The sequence below is a fragment of the Primulina eburnea genome, chromosome 3, assembly GCF_022965805.1.
Source record: "Primulina eburnea isolate SZY01 chromosome 3, ASM2296580v1, whole genome shotgun sequence".
In the NCBI taxonomy this organism is placed as follows: Eukaryota; Viridiplantae; Streptophyta; class Magnoliopsida; order Lamiales; family Gesneriaceae; genus Primulina; species Primulina eburnea.
In genome coordinates this window covers 16,850,972-16,872,996 of record NC_133103.1, presented here as the reverse complement: position 1 = coordinate 16,872,996, position 22,025 = coordinate 16,850,972, and the positions used below count along the sequence as shown (strand labels likewise).

General features: G+C 44.5%; 1 long non-coding RNA gene across 8 annotated transcripts; it reads right to left on the bottom strand.

Annotated features, from left to right (window-relative positions):
* Position 1: 1 nt before the first annotated feature.
* LOC140827055 (uncharacterized) lies at positions 2-21,788 on the bottom strand. Of its 8 annotated transcripts, none has more exons than XR_012116913.1 (6): positions 20,140-21,788; positions 20,003-20,050; positions 19,742-19,898; positions 840-1,255; positions 575-669; positions 2-475 (listed from the first exon to the last, which is right to left on the bottom strand). It is a non-coding gene; the product is annotated as an uncharacterized lncRNA (long non-coding RNA). The 8 variants fall into 8 exon arrangements; XR_012116911.1 differs by having other exon boundaries at positions 3-475; positions 20,003-20,195; positions 20,279-21,788; XR_012116908.1 differs by having other exon boundaries at positions 6-475; positions 840-993; positions 1,157-1,255; positions 20,003-21,788.
* Between the last annotated feature and the right edge of the window lie 237 nt (positions 21,789-22,025).

Below are 22,025 nucleotides of genomic sequence, written 5' to 3'. Positions count from 1 at the left end.
GTAGAGAGAAGAACTAGAAGATTCATGAAAATATTCAGGAATAAAGTAAACTGAGGTAACCAGGGAATGAAGCATCTATCCAAAAAGTAAAAGAAAATATTGAGCAATTGGAGAGGAATATGAAGCTTTTTCCCTTCTTTTATCCAAACTAAGAAACATGAAAACCAAAAATGTTAAACGTACAATATAGCAAACTTCACATATTAAGATATTGTATCCAATTCATGGACATAAACTGGCATTTACACAACTGGCTGCTCCATATTGAGCTCATCGGTCAGCCGCTATTGCAAGAAATAGTTTGAAAATGGAAGCTGAGCCCTTATGTCACTGAGATCTCGATTCAAGAATCGCGTGCAGCGACTGAATGTGAGGTTCGTCTTCTTCAAGTGGTATCATTTTGGCAAAGGCTCCTTCTTCAAGATTATCCAGTACTCTATTGGCAGCCTCCAGTCCAGTCACACAAGTTTTTTTCCTATTAAAAGAGAAAAATGCAATTAAATGATTCCTGTTAGATAAGATCATCTTTTAAGTAATTGAAATGATTTCAGATTTCCATTTTCTTTCAAAGTACCTGTGACCAAGAACCATGGTGGTTTATTATCCAATCTCCAGCCATGAACAAATTCGGAAACGATGCAGATCCTCGCATCATATACTTTTACAAACCTAAACACAATGAAACAAGATTCGAGTTAAAAAATTATCATCTCTAAGTGAAGGAGACTTGATTGAGAAATAAGATGCCAAATATTGAATCTTAAAAATTTTCGCCAGATGACGGAGGTGAAAAAGAAGTATGGACAAAGTTGTTATTGACAAAACTTTCAAAATGTTACCTGGAAAATAATGAGTCAGAAACTTTGGAAATCTTTCCATTTCCTTATCGATTACAGTTGCATTTTCAAAGTCCTTGACACATTTTGAGAGCCAAAACACAACTTTTTCCATAATTTTGTCATTCTTCAAAGGCAACAAGTCATTGGCATGATACTGCACTAAAAATATCAACTATTAATTATCAGACACACAGTTTATACTGTATTTTTATCATGTTTGTTCATGAAGCAGACGTAAAGAAAAATGAGATACAAAGAGGATAAGACTGAAGAAAGGTGTTTTCTTACAAAATTAGTTTCAATAACTGTCGATGTACTGCCTTTTAGTTCATCATAATGAATGCTCAAGTCAAAAATGTCCAAGCACAAGAACCATCGAATCCAGATGATACATTGCTCTCATATGGAATGTTAACCTGTTCATATGGATGTGTAGAAAGGATGAAAAAAGTAAACGAACTAGTATCAAATTTGAAGCTAGAGATATTTTACATATTGCTTGCAGCTTTATGAAAAAACAAAAATTATTAAGGCATAGGTAACTTCCCATCAAGCCGAATCTTCACAGTAAGCAAATCTATGCTTTTCAAGTTCAGAATTTTCAGAAAGTGCACGTAATACTGCACTAAAGTGAAAATAATAGTATGGAAAAACAAATTGACAGAGCACAACAATGAATATCAAAAGTGCCCACACTTCAAAACCCACAGGCCCGTGTCGAACATCAGCGTTGGTTTAGGCAATGGAAACATACTAATATTAGCTATTTCAGCAGTAAATGTTTGAGCTGCCACATAATCCACCGAGTAAAATCTGGATATTAGCTATTTTAACCACAACTGGAAATTGACATCCAGTTGTTCACTTGGGTTTCTAAACAAAACTTATAAGTAGCTCAGGTTTTCACTTCAAATTTGATGAAGGATAGAGATTTGACAGGGAGCGGAAAATCTTTGATGGGATATGCCTGCTGTATATTATGTCCTGCAGCTTGGAGACACCAACAGCCAATACGAAGGCGTCAGCCTTAAAACTCTCTTTCTCACAAATTAATTGAGGAATGCAACCTGTTTCCTCATTAAGGAGGATATCTGTAACTTTTTTGCCTTCCAAAAACCTGCAGCCTTGGGAAGCAGAAAGATATTTTCATTTATGAACTTCTGAAGAAGAAAGTTCTCGTACAAGTTGAACATATATATGTACAGAGGAAGCTACCAAAATCGTGTATCGTGTTTGTACTTGGCTAAAAGCGTGTTTTCATTTTACGACCAACACTCCCCTCAAGTTTGGTGTAGGTTCAACACACCAATCCTTACAAAATTTCAACATACTGAGCAGGTGTAAAGATGGAGAGGACAGTAGTGTTTTTGTCCGCTGTGTTGGTCAAAAGCGAGGCCTCTACCTCAGATGGCCTCTGATTTCGAGGATTATCCTTGTAAATTTTTCCATTTTGGCCCTTCTTCCCTTTAGGAGCTTTATACAGCCTGGCTCGGGGAATGACCAACAAACTTTTAACAAAATTCCCTAGTGTGACCATTCCAGTTACAATAGTCACATGTCAAAACATCCTTTTTTTGATAATTTGACTTGCCTTGTACATAGAAAGCCGCTGTTGATGGGATTTCAGTCGTAGATGATGCGATCCTGGCGAAATGGATGAGCAGAGTCGGGTGCTCCACCGGATCGAATCAATAATTTATAATGTTGTTCAGGAAAATGAGCAAAGTAGATGAACTTGTGAGCTATAGCTTCCACTATGACCTGCAGACAAGGAGAGGAACTCGTGAATGGGCGCCGGAAGGGTGTCCGGCGTGACCACTCCGATGCTTAAGTCAGCAGACTTGTCAAGGAAGAAACTTAGAGCAATATGTATGAATGCTTGAGAATGAAGAATTTTTCAGACCCTGTAAATGACAACTATACCTGCTATTTATAGGAAGGAAAACTAGGGTTACCTCGATACGTGGGCGTACCTACCACTTGTACCTTTGAACGTTGACTGCCCGTCCAGTCCCTTTCTTCCCAATAGCTTCGCGGACACTCCAAGGATAGGGGATGTTGACTGCCTGTCATGTCCCTTTCTTCCCGACTCCAAGGATAGAGGACGTTGACTGCCTGTCATGTCCCTTTCTCGGACCCCCCAACGAGGTTACTTGGGTATATAGCCCTCGGCTCTGACATGAGAACCCGGGCCCTAGTTAATCATCTCACCCGACGGTCATGTAGGAAACACCCGGCCTCTCGGTCTTCATACAGGCCATGCAACGAAACTTCCCGGGTCATCCATGACCCGGGCCCTTTCAAGGGTATCACCACCCATCCCTAAAATAGTCGGGCTAGAGTCTTACTCGCTGTCCCGATCAGTCTAAAATAATTTGCAGCGAATAATAGCATCGGAGCCTTCAAGTGTCCCATAGATGAGACGTCACGTCGAAATGGTGTGTCTCCCGGACCCGAATAAATTGTTATCCAGCCTCCCTGGATGTCACGATCATTATGATGAAAGGTGTCAGCATTAATTCCTGCCTGCAAATGCTTCGTATTTTGGGAAATGAATAAGTCTGACACCTCGATAATTGCGCACGTCTCTTCATCTTCCGGCACAATTTCCGAATATGCATCCTAACCCTTTACACATTCGTAGATCAACGGTGGTTTTTATCCCCTTGCCTCTATAAATAATCATCCGCTTCCCCTGCAATCATACCTACAACAACTATCATCCAAAAAGAAAAGTAATGGCCGATGCAAGCAGTTCAAGAGTTCCAGATATGTCCGAGGAATTCATGGACATGGCTGCGGAAAAACATAAGGCCGCAATAGAAGATGAGGTCTTCGAAAAGATCCTTGTCTTCTGGGAGGCATTGCAAGGATTACAACTGCTCTACAACTGGGGCGAAGCTACCACTCCCAGGCTGACGGCGAAGTTGCAGAAATACCGGGAATACCTAAACATTCCCGAAACATCGGATCCTTTAGAAGATGATCGTATCTACGAACTGATGCTTCGTAAGGAGAGGAGCATTTTGAATAACATCACTAACACCGAGAGCTACGCAAGGGGGGCTACCAGAGAAGTAAGACGCTGTATGCATCTGTGGAAAGCCCGTGTAGAGGAGGAGTATTTTGCTGTAATGCGCAACAATTCCTTCAAATAAAATCTTTCTTGAGTTTACTATCTCTGTATTACTTTATTTAACGCATATTCCCCGGGCTGCATAACTCAACTGACAAGATTAACTAACAATACGTAACAACCGGGGGCGTAAGGGTTTCGTATCTCCAACAAAAAGGACGCCCGAGCCTCGCATCTCCTGGGTTTCGGATGGGATGCCGGGGCATCATCCTTTCAAGTCTTATCAAAAAGACCGGGGGGTGCGACATCTTGGGCGTAAAAAATGTAGCTTCATATTGATTAATGCACTAATGACACGTGTCTCTTCCACCCAACTGTCACCATCGTTTAGCATTTTGAGAATGATTATTTATGATACCTTAATATGTTCGACTCAAGTATATCCGCCGGGCTTAAAAATAACATGCCGGGGCGTTGTGTCTCCCGGGCTTAAAATAACTTGCCGGGGTCTTAAACCTCCCGAGCTGCCAACCAACATGCCCGAGTCCCGAACTTGTAATCCTAGAAAAGGAATAAGCCGGGAGTAAAAATCTTCCGGTTTGCTGACATGGTGTCATGATGATATGCACTTTATTAAACTCCCGTCAAACGCAAACGTTCCGTATTCCAAGATACATCAGATTTGACGCTTGGATAACCGCTCAGACCTTCCACCTGCCCCGCACAATTTACGAAGGGCATCCTGATTGTACACATGTCTAGATTCGACGGTTTTGATCAACTCTTACCTTTGAATAATAGAAGGGATGATTCGGCTGGCTGAGACTCTTGGACTTCCTCCATATTTAAGGACGTTCACCTATAAATAAGAGGGGATAGATGCAAAGTGATCCTCAATCAAAAATGTCGAGTTCAAGTGGTTCCAGTGCCTGCAGCAGTACACATGTCCTGGTGACTCCGGAGATGCGTCCTCATGTGGAGGAACTGAAGAGGAAAATTGAGGAACGCATATGGGCGAAGGTCATGGCCGTGCGGGACAAGGTTCATGACTTGGATTATACCTACCGCAATCGTCTCGCCACTACTGGAGCACAAAGAGCAAGAGCGAGGAAGTATATCCGAGAATTTGTAGTAGACCGGGTGACAGATCTGGTTGATGATGAAGTTCTGCTGCATATGATGCTGTGGAAAGAGTGGCATGACCTGAACAAGATAATGACGAATGAATCCTTCGTCAACCTCCGCATTTACGAATTAACTAATTGGATAACGGAGTGGCAGGATTCTGTATCTAACATAATGGATCCTATAACTTTTCGTCGCTATTTTATGTAATGGAAATTTTATCGACTTCTATTGCTTCATTACTCTTCTGCTAATAAATCTTGTGCGAATTTATGTGGATCGAAACAATAGACTTACAGTTATTTGTAATAACCCGATCTTTTAAAACTGAAACAGCCCTTGTGACATACTTGATTAAAATATGATTCCAGGATCTGGCACCCCCCGAACTTAGAATATAATCCTGGGCTATCAAATCTTTTGACTGTAACAAGATGCCGGAGTCTCGGACTACTCGGACTTAGAAATCCCCATCCCGGTTCTCTAGCTTTCCCGAGCTATGAAACAAACCTGCCGGGTTCTCCCAAACCTCCCGGCTTACCCACACAGCATTATAATGACAAATGCTCATCTATCCCAACGGTCAGTAATGCTTCATAATCCGAGGAGATAAGCCATCATGACGCCTCGATTTGTGTAACTGTCTTTTCATTCTGCCCGTCGCGACTTTCGAGGCGCATCGTAACCGCACACGTGTCCACTCAGTCGACGGTTCAGATCGTCCTTCATCCTTTATATATAGCAACCCAAGGTTTTTCCAAAAATCACTTTCAAATCACCATTGTCGGCGAAGCCCTTGCAAATTCTTCTCTCGCAGTTTCCGGCGTTCGAAGTCTCCCTGTTCCGACGATCTTCCACCATCTCCGCCCTAAATACTCGTAAGTTTCCTCTTCTCATTATGTCTAATTCTACTTCTTCTACTTCCGGGGCCAATGCACGAGGCTCGTCAGGATATGAATCCGCTGCACTTCGTTCTGATTTGTCTCCTTCTCCCACCTCTCGCCGCCCTTCTACCCAGACTGTCAGAAAACCTATAAGCTTTAAACCCCCATCTTCTTCCAGACCTTCTAAACCCTCTTCTTCGGGCCTTTCCCGGATCCCTAAAAAAGATAAGGGTAAGGGCAAGGTCCAGGCTTCCGGCCGCCCTTTAACCGAGGTCCTCGAGGTTCCATGGTTCTCCTCTTTGAGCAGCTCCTTGCGCCCCGGAGCAGAGAAGGAACTTCGAACCCTAGGGGTCATTCCCCCTACCTATCCCATTCTCATACCCGGATCTTCTGACCGGGCGGATCAACCCCCCTCTAGTTATATTATCTTTTTTCGGGACCAGCTTCGAAATGGTCTTCGATTTCCCATTGCCCCGTTCTACATCGAGGTTGCCAAGTTATTTGGTGTACCTATTAATCAATTTCACCCTAACTCCTTCCGGATCATGGCTTCGGTTTTTGTTCTCTTCCGTATGTATGATCTGGTAATAAATTCCAAAGTTCTGCATTACTTTTTTATTTGTAGATTAGGAGATAATGCCTTTTCCATTTCTGCCCGGCTTAATGCCCGCTTTCTTGATGACATCCCTTCCTCTCAAAAGGGGTGGAAAGGAAGATATTTTTTCATTCGCCTTCCGGGTTCTCTTGATTGTTCAACCGGGTTCCTCCCTTCTCTTCCCCCTCAGCCAGAACTTCCTCGGGCGTATAAATCTGAAGAATTTTATACCCGAAGTCTCGCCTTGGTAGAGGGTAAAAAGTTTTCTTCCTCCGCCCTTATTGCCCAAGAGCACCTGGCTACCCATCATTTAAGTGCTCGGGTTGAGGATCCGATTGACCAAATGATTGATGAAGTTGCTGGCTCGGGCCTTCAACCCGGTAACTTCCCTTTACCTGTTATGTGATTGCTCCCTTGCTTTATATTTGCACTTGGATTTTACCCTTTCTTGCTCTTTATGCAGATTTAATGGAAGAGGCTTTTGCCAAAAGATGGACAGGCGAGAAGGCAGCCAAGGAGAAGAAGAGGGCAGCCAGAAAGGCTGCTGCAGAAAAAAGAGCTGAGGATGTGGCTGCCCGGGCAAAGGAGGCGGCCCGGGTACAATTTGAACATAAGAGAGCGGCGCCTGAATCTAGGGAAGACGAAGAAGACTTCCTATCCCTTCGCCAAAGGCAACGAAGAGTCATGACCATCCCGGTTCTGACTCTGAGTGAAGATGACCAGGCGGGAGGCCAGGCTTTCTTTCAATCGCATCAGTCAGACACACCTCCTCTTCTGCGCGATGACCAGGCGCCCCTCCAAGAGCCTTCCCTAGAATCTCTCCAAGAGCCTCTCCAAGAGCCCTTGCAAGGGCCTCTTCTCTCTGTGCCATCTGCTCGGGCTAGTTTCTTTACTGAAAAAGATTCCCGAGTCGTGGCAAACCTCTTCAAGCAGATGCTCCTCTCCCTGATGGACACCATAGAACAACAGATGTCACGGGCTGAGAAAGCGGAGGTGGCCCTGGCCGAGTCTGAGAGCCAAAAAGAGCAACTGAGGACTTCCTTCCTGGAATCCCCAGAATTCAAGGCAGCAGTTAAGCATAGAGCCTATCCTTTCTTTAAAACCGGCTTCGACAGATGTCGTCAACAATTTAAAGGAGCTGGGCTTATACCCAAGGATAGGGCGAACTTTCCAGACTTCGGGCTAGCCATTGCATCCCTTGCAGGAGCCGGGGCGGAAGACAAAGAAGAAGAATCCGGAGAGGAGGAAGGAGAAGAGAAAACTGGAGAGGAGGAAGGAGAAGAATTAGAGCAGCCGACAGAGGAGGAGAAAGAGCCAGGCACTAACCCTGTTGATATAGAATAGGATTGTAATCTCTTTCTTATCCTTAAATTCACTTCCTGTCTTCGGGCTTATTAATAATGCAATACTTCCTTTCTTTTTATCCTTCTTTGCAATCTTCATAAAAATATAGCATCCGGTCTCAATAGGACTAGGATACTCCTGACTTAACAAGTCTTAGAAATCTTTCAAGTGTTAAAAACTTAACCGAGATAGAAGACTAGGCACCGGTCTCCTACATACTAACTGAACATTTGTGATGCAACTATCTGAAGCAAACAAAAGTTTAAACCGGGGAGCAGGTCCCGGGTCTTGGAATGGTCGAGGTACGGAGCCCCGAGCCAGGGTATAACGCCCTCGGCTTATGTAGAGCTAAGGTACGGAACCTTAGGCCGGGGAACAGGTCCCGGGACTTTGGAATGGTCGAGGTACGGAGCCCCGAGCCAGGGTGTAATGCCCTGGGCTTATGTAGAGCTAAAGTACGGAACCTTAGGCCGGGGAACAGGTCCCGGGACTTTGGAATGGTCGAGGTACGGAGCCCCGAGCCAGGGTGTAATGCCCTGGACTTATGTAGAGCTAAGGTACGGAACCCTAGGCCGGGGAACAGGTCCCGGGACTTTGGAATGGTCGAGGTACGGAGCCCCGAGCCAGGGTGTAATGCCCTGGGCTTAGTTCTTCTCGGTTTGATGTATTAATAACTTAAAGTAGACAGAAATATGAGAAAAGCGATCTTTTATTATTTCCTGAAAAGCGAAAATTACATATGTGCATTGGCTAAGGGTAATATTTCTTTAAATGAAGTACATTCCAAGGTCTCTTAAGAAGTTTCCCCTGAGCATCTTCCAGATAAAAAGATCCTGAACTAACTCTCCTAATGATTTTGTAAGGCCCCTCCCATCGAGCTTCCAGTTTGCCCACATCCGCAGCCGGATTAACCTTCTTCATAACCAAGTCCCCTATCTGCAGATCTCGAACTCGGACCTTTTTGTTGTAGGATTTCATGACTCGGCCTCGATATGCTTCCATCCGAATCATGGCTTGATCCCTCTTCTCTTCTAATAGATCCAGTTCCACTTCACGGCTATCCTCATTATTGCTCGGGTAAGATTCTACCCGGGCAGATGTTTGCCCAATCTCAACAGGAAGGATGGCCTCGGATTCATATACCAAGCTGAACGGAGTTTCTTGAGTAGGTGCCCGGGGAGTAGTCCTGTATGCCCATAGTACACTGGGCAATTCTTCGACCCAGTCCTTCCCTTTGCCTTGCAGTCTGGTCTTTAAGGCTTGCACAATAATTCTGTTTACAACTTCTGTTTGACCATTGGCCTGAGGGTACGCCACAGAAGTAAAGGACTGGGTGATCCTCATTTCCCGGCACCAAGATGTTATCTCCTTTCCCTGAAATTGCCTTCCATTATCTGAGATCAATCGCCGGGGTACGCCGAAACGACAGACTATATTCTTCCATAGGAACTTTAGAACCTCCTGCTCGGTGATCTTGGCCAAGGCCTCAGCTTCTACCCACTTAGAGAAATAATCAACAGCCACCAGCAAGAATTTTTTCTGAGCCCGGGCAACCGGAAATGGACCCACTATATCCATACCCCATTGATCAAAAGGACAAGATGCCCAGATAGGCTTCATAGGAGTGGCTGGGCTGTGTTGAAAGTTTGATTGATGTTGGCATCCCTCACAAGTCCGGACCACTCGGGCGGAATCATGGTGAAGAGTCGGCCACCAGAATCCGGCTAGCATCGCTTTTCGAGCCAGAGATGTTCCTCCCAAATGCTCACCACAGCATCATTCATGAATCTCTTGAAGAACATAAATTACTTCCTTCCCGCTCAAACACTTCAATAATGGTCCCTGGAATGATCTCCTGTATAGAACATTATTTAAGAGAACAAACCTGGGAGCTTGTCTTTTTATCTTCTGTGCTCGAGCTTTCTCCTCGGGCAGTTCACTGTCCCGGATGAATTTTATCAGAGGAACCATCCACGAATCTTCTGGTACTGTCAACATTCCCTCCTCTTCAGTAGCCAAAACTACTTGGGAGACAAACAAAACTTCCCGGGTACTGTCTTCTGACAAAGAGGCGGTCATTTTCGCTAAGGCATCTGCTTCTCCATTCTCCTCTCGGGGTATCTGCTCAATACTCCAATCCATGAATACTTCTGCCTGGGCTTTGATGAGATGCAAATATTTGAGCATCCTGTCATCCTCGACTTCATATACACCCTTTATCTGCTAAGTAATCAACTGTGAATCGGAGTACAATATAATTCTGGCCGCTCCGATTTCCCGGGTAGCTCGGATACCGGCTAGAACAGCCTCATACTCTGCTTCATTATTCGTCACCCGAGAATCAATTTTTACTGCCAACTTAATCTTCTCTCCCGACGGGGATATTATCACAACTCCGACTCCGCATCCAGCCAGGCAAGAAGCCCCATCCACAAACACTCTCCATCTTTCCTCCTCAGCAGGTTGAATCATCTCAGATAGGAAATCGGATAAAGCCTGCGCTTTTATGGCCACCCGGGGTTTGTACTCAATATCGTATTCCCCCAATTCCACATTCCATTTAATCATCTGCCTGGACACTTCTGAATGAGTCATAATTCTTCCAAGCGGGCTGTTAGTAAGGACGATAATGAGATGTGACAGAAAATAAGGCCGCAACTTCCGGGCAGTCACAACCAAAGCCAGGGCCATCTTCTCCACTTCACTGTACCGTAGCTCGGGACCTCTCAGGGCATGACTGACATAGTAGACAGGCTTCTGATCAGAATCTTCTTCCTTTATTAACACTGAGCTAACGGCATACTCTGTGGTGGACAAATATACAAATAATTTATCCCCGAGCTCGGGTTTTACCAGCACTGGGAGCTCAGCCAAATGATTTTTTAGATCCTGGAAAGCCTGCTCACACTTATCATCCCAACCGAACTTCTGGGCTTTCCTGAGAACCTGAAAGAAAGGATAACTCATGTGGGCTGACCGAGATATAAACCGAGATAAAGAGGCAATTCTCCCGGTCAACTTCTGCACTTCTTTGACAGATCGGGGAGAAGGCATACATAGCACGGATTTTACTTTTTCTTGATTGACCTCGATCCCCCGCTCTGTCACTATAAAGCCCAAGAACTTACCGCTCCTGACTCCGAAAATACATTTAGCAGGATTGAGCTTGATTCCATAAGATGTCAAAGTGGAAAAGGTCTCTTCCAAATCAACAATAAAATCCGCCACCTCCTTTGATTTTCCCAGAACATCATCCACATAAACCTCCAGATTTCTTCCCAGCTGGTTCTCAAAGACTTTATTCATTAAACGTTGATACGTGGCCCCTGCATTTTTCAACCCGAAAGGCATTACAACATAACAAAATGTACCTCCCGAGGTGATAAAGCTGGCCTTGTCTTGATCGTTTTTTGCCAAAGGAATTTGATGATATCCCTGATAGGCATCCATGAAACTGAGCAGCTCGAAGCCTGAGGTGGAATCCACCAACTGATCAATACGGGGCAATGGGTAATGATCTTTTGGACAGGCTTTATTGAGGTCCCGGAAATCAACACACATTCTCCACTTCCCGGTGGCTTTGGGTACCAGCACCACATTCGAGAGCCATGTAGGAAATTGTATCTCCCGAATGTGGCCGGCTTGCAGCAACTCTTTCACCTGTTCATCGATAACGTTGTCCTTTTCAGGACCAAAGTGTCTCTTCTTCTGCTTGATCGGGTGAGCTCCCGGGAGAATGTTTAATCGATGCTCAGATATCAAGGGTGAAATCCCTGTTAGTTCCTGCTGGGACCAGGCAAACACATGAATATTAGTCTTTAGACATTTAAGTAAACTGACCCGGTTGGATATATTGAGGTCCCGAGCTACCCGGATCTGTTGGCCTGGTCCTATCTCCACAGCCTCCTGCTCCTCTTCTGCCACAAAGTGTACTTCCCCTTTTTCCACCACTCTCCCCCTGACTTCCTCCGTCTTGGCTTTCTTCCCCTCCTTTCTAGACTTGCCTTGATCTGCCCGGATACCCTCCACATAACATTTCCGGGAAGAAGGCTGATCTCCACGGACCTCTCCTACTTGACTTCCCACTGGAAATGTAGTAGCCCGAATTCCAAATTGGGTAATTAACGGAGTAATGGTGATTAAGAAGGTTTAATGTGTAAATTTTGACCGAGTCATGACCGGACGGACCGAAGATGGTTCGGAAGCACCGAAGAGTTCGGAAGGTCCGAAGTGGGTTAGGTGGATCCGATCATGAGGTGTCAAGAGCAGCTGGACACGTGGGAGTTCGGACGATCCGAAGTGTAGGTTCGGAGGATCCGAACATGAGGTGTCAAGAGCTGATGGACACGTAAGAGTTCGGACGTTCCGAAGAGGGTTCGGACGATCCGAACATGGCCTATAAATAGTGGTCGGATTTCCTCATTTTGACTCGCCAATTCAGAGAATTCCATAGCATTTCAGTCGTTTCTGACAGGTTCTAGTCTTGTTCCGAGATTTGGGCACTAGCGGGGAGCTGCTGGTCTTGTAGCAGAGCTGTGCTCTAGTTGGGAGCTAGCGGCATCAGCGGGCTAGCGACGGACGAAGGTTTGGAATTTTATCAGTATTTATCTCAGGATTATCTAGTTAAGTCTGGTAGATAAGTTTAGTGATGGTTTTCACTTGATGAATAGGCTTGGATTAGACCTGTTGTCTGGTTGTTCCAGTGAATTAGGATTGCTGTGATAGAGGTACGAAAGTACTATCCGAGATATCCTGGTTGAGTATACATTCTTATATGTGTTGCATGATTATGTGGTGCATTGATATATGTCATATGATGCATGCTATTATGTCCCGTTTATTACTGCACGTTGCATTTCATGTTGAGCCGTACCTCCTTCGAGATAGCCTTTACTGTTGAGCTGTATCTCTTTCGAGATAAGCTATATCTTGGGGCCGCTCAGCCCTGTCTTGTGGACGCATGGACACCGAGAGTACACAGTGGCCGACGGGTCGGGAGGGCTTCGGTGGTCCGGGACATTTTAGGTCCACGTCTGTCTTGTAGTGGATGCAGTGACCCAGAGGTGTACCGCGCGGCACTATCCACTTGGCGCCTCTAGACTGAGCATTGTTGAGATCCTTTTGTGACTCCTGTTTCTTGACTACCCCGGTATCATGATCATAGCATGTGCATTTCATATAGGTCTGTATACTCATACTTTTGTACTGGGCGTTCTTATCGCTCACGTCCTCGGTTTTGTTTATTCTTGGACACCCCATTCCCACGGGGCAGGCCTCAGGTTGGACAGCTCAGGAGGAGCAAGAGGAGGACGTTGAGTAGCTGGTTGGTTTAGTTTATCGGTATTGTTTTGATTCGATATGGTTGTATTGGGTATTTTTATTTTGAGTTATTCTAGACTTCGATTGGGTTGTATAACCATCATTTGTTGGTATTTTCCGCTGTTATCTCTGATTTTTGTTAATTAGGTTAATTGCATGCTTAGTTTTTGATTAGTAGGTGATTCTGGAACGGGTCACTACATTTATGGTATCAGAGCATGCATACGATTTTGGGATATAGATTTCTGTTTTGGGATTTCCGTTGACCAATTTACTAGTTTCCCATTCTATCTTGTAGCGATGGCTGACCACTTTGGTGATGAGAGTAGTCAGGGAAGTGTAGGTCGTTGGGGTGACCAGGACGATCGTAGACGTCATCGTGAGCATCGTCATCGTCGGGATGGTCCTAGGCGTTTCGATATGCATCGTTTCATGCAGATGGGGCCTAAGCCTCTAGTTGGTGGAGAGACTCCCGATGATGCGGAGGATTGGTTAGAGCGCATGGAGAGTTGTTTTCGCGCATTCCAGTGCACCGATGAGCAGAAGATGGAGACCCTTAGTTTTCTTCTCGAGGGCCGTGCTCGCAGGTGGTGGCGATCGACTTCTGCGCCGATAGTTCAGTCGCAGGGTAGAGCGACTTGGGTCGATTTCCGTGCAGCGTTCATGCAGCTGTACTTTCCTCCAGCCCTTCGCCAGGCTAAGACGATTGAGCTCCTGAACCTTAAGCAGGGGAGTATGTCTGTTGATGAGTATCAGCAGAAATTCTTTGAGTTGTTACCCTTCGCTCCTCATATCAGTGGCAGTTCTGAAGCCAAGTACGATCATTTCCTTCAGGGCCTTAACCAGGAGATCTTTGATCGAGTCACTGTCTGTGATAATCCTACTTCGTACGATGGGTTGGTGAACCGGTGTCGTCAAGCAGAGATCAGTCTCCAGCGTGGTAGAGCTATTCTTTCTTCTAGACCTCCGAGTGTTTTGAGTCCTCGACCTCAGTCTTTTAAGAAGTCCGGTTCTTCTTCTTCTGGATCTGGATCAAGGTCTAGCGGTGTTGTTCGCTTTGGTGAGAAGAAGGATTCTTGTGCGCATTGTGGTAAGAACCATCCATCGGAGCAATGCCGATTAGCAGCAGGAGCTTGTTTTCAGTGCGGAGAGATGGGTCATATCAAGAAGAATTGTCCTCAGTTGCGAGGTGGAGCAGGATCTGGCTCCGGATCTCAGACGACTGTTCAGCAGAGGAGGCAAGGTCAGGCTGTGGGTAGTTCGAATCTTCGACCTCGTGCCCAAGGTCAGGTTTTTGCGCTGAACCAGGATCAGGCTGCAGATGAGAGTCAGAGATGAGAGAATTGAAGCAACAATTGAGATGTAATAATGATGTTGTTTTTATTTCAGTTTTGTTCATTCTATAAACTTGATTTCGAGGACGAAATCTTTTTTTTAGGGGGGGAGAATGTAGTAGCCCGAATTCCAAATTGGGTAATTAACGGAGTAATGGTGATTAAGAAGGTTTAATGTGTAAATTTTGACCGAGTCATGACCGGACGGACCGAAGATGGTTCGGAAGCACCGAAGAGTTCGGAAGGTCCGAAGTGGGTTAGGTGGATCCGATCATGAGGTGTCAAGAGCAGCTGGACACGTGGGAGTTCGGACGATCCGAAGTGTAGGTTCGGAGGATCCGAACATGAGGTGTCAAGAGCTGATGGACACGTAAGAGTTCGGACGTTCCGAAGAGGGTTCGGACGATCCGAACATGGCCTATAAATAGTGGTCGGATTTCCTCATTTTGACTCGCCAATTCAGAGAATTCCATAGCATTTCAGTCGTTTCTGACAGGTTCTAGTCTTGTTCCGAGATTTGGGCACTAGCGGGGAGCTGCTGGTCTTGTAGCAGAGCTGTGCTCTAGTTGGGAGCTAGCGGCATCAGCGGGCTAGCGACGGACGAAGGTTTGGAATTTTATCAGTATTTATCTCAGGATTATCTAGTTAAGTCTGGTAGATAAGTTTAGTGATGGTTTTCACTTGATGAATAGGCTTGGATTAGACCTGTTGTCTGGTTGTTCCAGTGAATTAGGATTGCTGTGATAGAGGTACGAAAGTACTATCCGAGATATCCTGGTTGAGTATACATTCTTATATGTGTTGCATGATTATGTGGTGCATTGATATATGTCATATGATGCATGCTATTATGTCCCGTTTATTACTGCACGTTGCATTTCATGTTGAGCCGTACCTCCTTCGAGATAGCCTTTACTGTTGAGCTGTATCTCTTTCGAGATAAGCTATATCTTGGGGCCGCTCAGCCCTGTCTTGTGGACGCATGGACACCGAGAGTACACAGTGGTCGACGGGTCGGGAGGGCTTCGGTGGTCCGGGACATTTTAGGTCCACGTCTGTCTTGTAGTGGATGCAGTGACCCAGAGGTGTACCGCGCGGCACTATCCACTTGGCGCCTCTAGACTGAGCATTGTTGAGATCCTTTTGTGACTCCTGTTTCTTGACTACCCCGGTATCATGATCATAGCATGTGCATTTCATATAGGTCTGTATACTCATACTTTTGTACTGGGCGTTCTTATCGCTCACGTCCTCGGTTTTGTTTATTCTTGGACACCCCATTCCCACGGGGCAGGCCTCAGGTTGGACAGCTCAGGAGGAGCAAGAGGAGGACGTTGAGTAGCTGGTTGGTTTAGTTTATCGGTATTGTTTTGATTCGATATGGTTGTATTGGGTATTTTTATTTTGAGTTATTCTAGACTTCGATTGGGTTGTATAACCATCATTTGTTGGTATTTTCCGCTGTTATCTCTGATTTTTGTTAATTAGGTTAATTGCATGCTTAGTTTTTGATTAGTAGGTGATTCTGGAACGGGTCACTACAGGAAATTTGATCTTTTGATGGTAAGTAGATGCTACTGCCCTTAACTCATTCATGGTCGGCCTCCCCAGAATGATATTGTAAGATGAGGGGGAATCCACCACTGTGAAGGTGGTCATGACTGTTTTCTTCACATCCCGGGAGCCTAGAGTGAGTGGCAGAACAATTTCTCCCTCCGGATAAATCGCATGTCCGGCAAAACCAAACAGGGCAGTCTCCACAATATCCAACTTAAACCCTTGCAAATCCATCTGCACTAAGGCATCTTTAAAAATCACATTGACTGAACTGCCTGAATCCACAAAGACTCTCAAAATGTCGTAGTTGGCCACCCGGGCTTGGATGACCAGAGCATCGTTGTGTGGCATGTTTACTCCCTTTAGATCTTCCGGACCAAAACTGATCACGGCCTTGTTCCTCCTAGATCCTTCCACCTCCATACACTCCCGCCTACTTCTCGACTTCCTGGCTCGATTTGAATCTCCATCAGTAGATCCTCCCGAAATCATTTTGATCAGTCCCGCCGCAGGGGAGGAAGATCTGTTCTTCTCGGGCTCCGGCTCCCTCCTCCTACCCACATCGTTCCTCGGGCTATTCCTTGCGTTTATCCGGGTGTTAGGCATTGGTGGCCGAGGTGTCCAGAGTGGACCTCTCGACCTCTTGACCGATTGATTATATCCCTGACTGGTGGGTGGAACATAATTTCTCTTTAAAGCCTTACAATTCTCAGTACTGTGCTGACATACCCCGTGCCTAGTACAAAATCCACTTCTCTCGGGCTGAGACAACGGGTGATCGGGAACTGGACCCCTACTGCATTCATGTACCTCTCTCTCCCGGATAATTTTCAGAGGCACGTGTTGGGAGAAGTGCCCTGGGTTACCCCGTCTTGGTCCTCTCTCCTTGGGCTTAGATGCCCGGTCCCCTCTCTCCTTTCTGATGGCTTCCCTCTTTTGTCTCTGGGCTTCCTCCATATTAATGTATTTCTCTGCCCGAGATAGCAAATCTTCAAAGTCCTCAGGCACTTTCTTTGTCAATGATTTGAAACTCACTCTCTTTCAAACCTTGAGTGAAGGCAGTGGTTTTTGTCTCCGCAGCACAAGTGGGCACATCCAAAGCCACTTTATTAAACCTCTTAATATACATCCTCAGACTCTCCTCCGGGCCTTGCCTTACTTCGAACAAACTGAAAGCAGTTTTCTTATACTTTTTGCTGCTACTGAAATGATGCAGGAAGATTTTCTGAAAATCATCAAACGATTTAATACTCAATGGAGCCAACCCATCAAACCATCTTTGAGCCGAATCTACCAGCGTAGTCAAAAACACTTTACACTTGATCCTATCGGTGTAGCAGTGCAACATAGCCATATTCTCGAATCTGGCCAAATGTTCCTCTGGATCTTCGTTTCCATCATACGTTCCTACTTTGGCAGACTTAAAGTTCCCGGGAAGAGGTTCCCGAATAATTGCCTCAGCGAACGGGCGTCCTTTGACAGACGCTCGAGAAGTTCCCCGATTTTCCAGCTGTCCTTCCAAGACTTTCATTTTCTGCTTTAACTCCAACATCTCCTCGACCATCGTTGGTGACTTAGATCCAGCAGAGGATTCCTCAACTTCTCCCCTCTTCTCCTCCTCCCTCAACTCCTGCTGCTGCTCTTGCTCTTTCTCTGGTTCCTCCTCGAGTGGTATATCATGGCGGGAAGCTTCTCGCCTAGCCATAGCTTTCTCCACGGCTTCAGTAATACGCTTATCCAACTCCTCTGGAGTCATGGTAATAAGATCAGGAGGAGCATCCTCTTGTCTTGAGTGATTTGCGTCAACTCCCTGAACCCGGGAGATATTCTGGTTAGTTTTCCTCGTGTGAGCCATATCAACGCCTTAGTATCAAGTTCCCACAGACGGCGCCAATGATGCGATCCTGGCGAAATGGATGAGCAGGGTCGGGTGCTCCACCGGATCGAATCAATAATTTATAATTTTGTTCAGGAAAATGAGCAAAGTAGATGAACTTGTGAGCTATAGCTTCCACTATGACCTGCAGACAAGGAGAGGAACTCGTGAATGGGCGCCGGAAGGGTGTCCGGCGTGACCACTCCGATGCTTAAGTCAGCAGACTTGTCAAGGAAGAAACTTAGAGCAATATGTATGAATGCTTGAGAATGAAGAATTTTTCAGACCCTGTAAATGACAACTATACATGTTATTTATAGGAATGAAAACTAGGGTTACCTCGATACGCGGGCGTACCTACCACTTGTATCTTTGAACGTTGACTGCCCGTCCAGTCCCTTTCTTCCCAATAGCTTCGCGGACACTCCAAGGATAGGGGATGTTGACTGCCTGTCCTGTCCCTTTCTTCCCGACTCCAAGGATAGAGGACGTTGACTGCCTGTCATGTCCCTTTCTCGGACCCCCCCAACGAGGTTACTTGGGTATTGAGCCCTCGGCTCTGACATGAGAACCCGGGCCCTAGTTAATCATCTCACCCGACGGTCATGTAGGAAACACCCGGCCTCTCGGTCTTCATACAGGCCATGCAACGAAACTTCCCGGGTCATCCATGACCCGGGCCCTTTCAAGGGTATCAGTAGACAAGGATCTATGTGATTCGTCTTGAGATATGATCGAAAAGGCTTGACCTACAGAGGGCGGAGGGCTCATCATTAAGATTTGGCTTTGAATTGGGGTATAACTTTCATTTAATCTCATCAGAAATTGTAATAGTTTTTGTTGCTGATCATGCACAATGTACTGTTTCTCTGTAGCACATTCGCGTGAAGGAAGCACAACCATTGATGAATACTCATCCCACAATTGTTTCATCCTACGATAGCAACTCGAGATAGTGTTACCAGCTTGTGTGTCAAATTGCCAATTTCTCGGTGCAAAGAAAAAATCCTTGAACCATTAACTTTATCATATTGTTCCTTGAGAGCGGACCAGACTGTAGATGCATCAATTGCATAAACAATTCCCCCAAAGATTTCTTTTGAAACATAATTCATAATCCAAGACAATACTAATGCATTACATATATCCCATTTATGTAATGTAGGTTGTTCGAAAGTAGGTCTTCGACACGTGCCATGGATAAATCCGATTTTATTCTTAACACGTAACGCGATGAGCATGGCGCGTCTCCAAACTCCATAATTATCGGTGCCTATCAAGTGATCAGTATTAAGGCTCATATCAGGAGTATCAGAAAGATGTATGTAGAGTGGATCATTGAAGCCGATGTTAACCGCCATGGAGGAAACTTGGAGAAAAACGGATCTCGATCGAAATGCCTCGCAAAGGAATTGACCGTGCTCGCATACAGATTCTCAAATCCGCACTACAGTGGAGCTATAGATTCATTAAAAAAAAGAATCGAAGAACAAATCAGAGAAAGATTCTACCAACAGAGTACCTATATCCAAATGTTTGTATACCAGACAATGAAAGGGGAACCAATCAACTTGTAGTTTAAAATAAAATAAATGAAAAGTATTAATCTTATAAGAGGAGCATAAATATGAAGTCATGCACTCCTAGTTCACCATGCAAAGAAAATCACATAGGTTCACCAACACGAGCGGAGCTACACTCTCGGGTGGCCCAATCTTTTTTAAAAAAAATTATATGCAAATTTTGTATAATTTTAGAATAATATGATATTGGTCTGGTAGATCCATCAAACCTGGTTAGCAAGAACGAAATAATATAGCAATCCTTATGTTGAAGCGGCACTAGATGGTCTGCAGGAGCAAACAGTTCAACTTGAATCAAGGGATAAAAAACATCTTGATAGAGCCTTTCCGAGCATCCAAACTGTTCGAGCATCTCCCTTGCTGTAACTGAGCAGTTCAAGAACACAAACGAATTACATCAAATGTATTTACTCAAACATGATCACAAGTTTCAATAGAAAAGAGTCCATGGAAACTTCAAATCTTCTCACCAGGATCATATTTCCTCCAAGCAGCGTCTGTATTTTAAAAATCGATAGCTGCAAATGGAAGTTATTAAAGCCTGGAAGGATTCTTAGATTTATGATGCTTTATTTTGCAAACCAGGTAAATTTGTGATTGAGCATACTTGCGGTCATTAGAGCAAGGGATGTCAACCGGTCAAAGAATAGGCAGTCGAACAAACTATCGCCAGCAAGATAATTCAGTTAGTGATAATCAGATTGTTGTTTGTTTCAAATACTCTAACTGCTCCAGGAGAGACACACCTGAGTGTGAAATAATGTGCCAAATGGAGTTGGCACATTGCTGGATATCTTGAAAATTGGATATTCAACCTGAAGGAAAACTTGCATGCTGATTCAAGCACATCATACTATGTTGGTTGTCCCAGCTAGCATAGCAATCAAAACATGATATTTGAATTGTAATGCGATTTACAAATATTAAAGTTGCACATTTACGATCATTTATAAGATTTGGTACAACAAAAAAAGCTTAATCAACGATTTGTAAAAGAAAAAAGGTTATCCATTCGATTGACATAAATTGCAACTTAACGAAACTGTTGGAATGAAATTTTTGTGGAGCAACAAAATACCTAAGCCAACAAACCGATGGACTGACAAAAATGTATAGTCTGGGCTCTGGTATGGTATAAGTAAGTTTGGCTAGAACTTTAACCACAGGTTATACTTTTTGACATAGCGGCAATCATTGAGTCCAATACACTTCAATGTTCATCCTTATTTTCAAATCAGAGTATACATAACGAAGGCAAACAATATCACTAATGGGATTAAGTAATGTAACCAGCCATAGGTTCGAAATTCTAAAGGGCAAAAGTTCCCTCTCTTTCACTTCATGTTATATGTACTTCATGGAGATTCTCAATGACGCAGTTTAGACCCACAACAGAGTCACTATAAAGTAGAAGTCAAGATGTCCCAATCAATGAGCAATGGTAAAGCGTTGATTTTTCAAGATGCAAGCTCTGGAACTACACCATGTACGCATCTCACAAAGAGAGACCAAATTCAAGAACATGATACTTGCCACAGATACTCGCATCATCAGGGCTAAGGACTTTATTTTGGGCCCAGAATCATAACCACCTTCAAGAACAGTAACATCAAACCCCTGAAACCAAATTCCAGAACCATATTAACATCATATATGGCACCGTTTGGTATCATCTACACTTCTTGCCAAACTGGTATCAAATATGGCACACTTGTTATCCACACAATCAAGCAATTTTAGAGGACCTGTTGGCAAAGGTGATGAGCACCTCCTAGCCCAGCCCAGCCCGAATCAACAATTATTACTTTCTTGTTGCTCTTACGTTCAGTAAGAGATACAACTTGATCCCCTGCTCTGCAACAAAACCCGCTTCTGAAACTAGCATGGCTTACTTCAGGGAAAAGCAGGGCAAACCCTCCAGCAAGCAAACATCTTGTGACTATCTCTTCGTCGTGGCTGTATTTCTTTCTGCTTATCCATAGAAAAACATGCAGTGGTTCACAACGGACCATTCATAGGTTCCAAGGCACTTCACTACGAAGAGTGGAGTTCCCAACCACAGAATTGGCATACAATAAGCCAACTTTAGGCACCACTCAGGCCATCATTCAGCCATTATCATATGCAGTGTGTTGGCTCCACTGCTTTGACAGGCCTTCCAACAGCCACACACTCAACATATTAACTGATGTTAGTATGATTAAATAAATAGGTATTTCAACATATTAATATAGTTAGTTTAGTTGTGCTCAGGAGTAAAGGAATAAAATCACATTTTCATCAATAACCATCAAGTACATCTCTTCATTTCACACTTTTCCAATCCATAGATTATGGATGTCAGCTTTGACAAACCTATGAACATATTGGACCACTGATTTTCACTTATTTTATAAAACATGTTAATTCAAGATAGGTAAATATTGCTTTCATTTGTTTGGTTAATTCCACGTGAGAAGAAGATCAAAAAATGTTACTGGTACTTCCAAAATT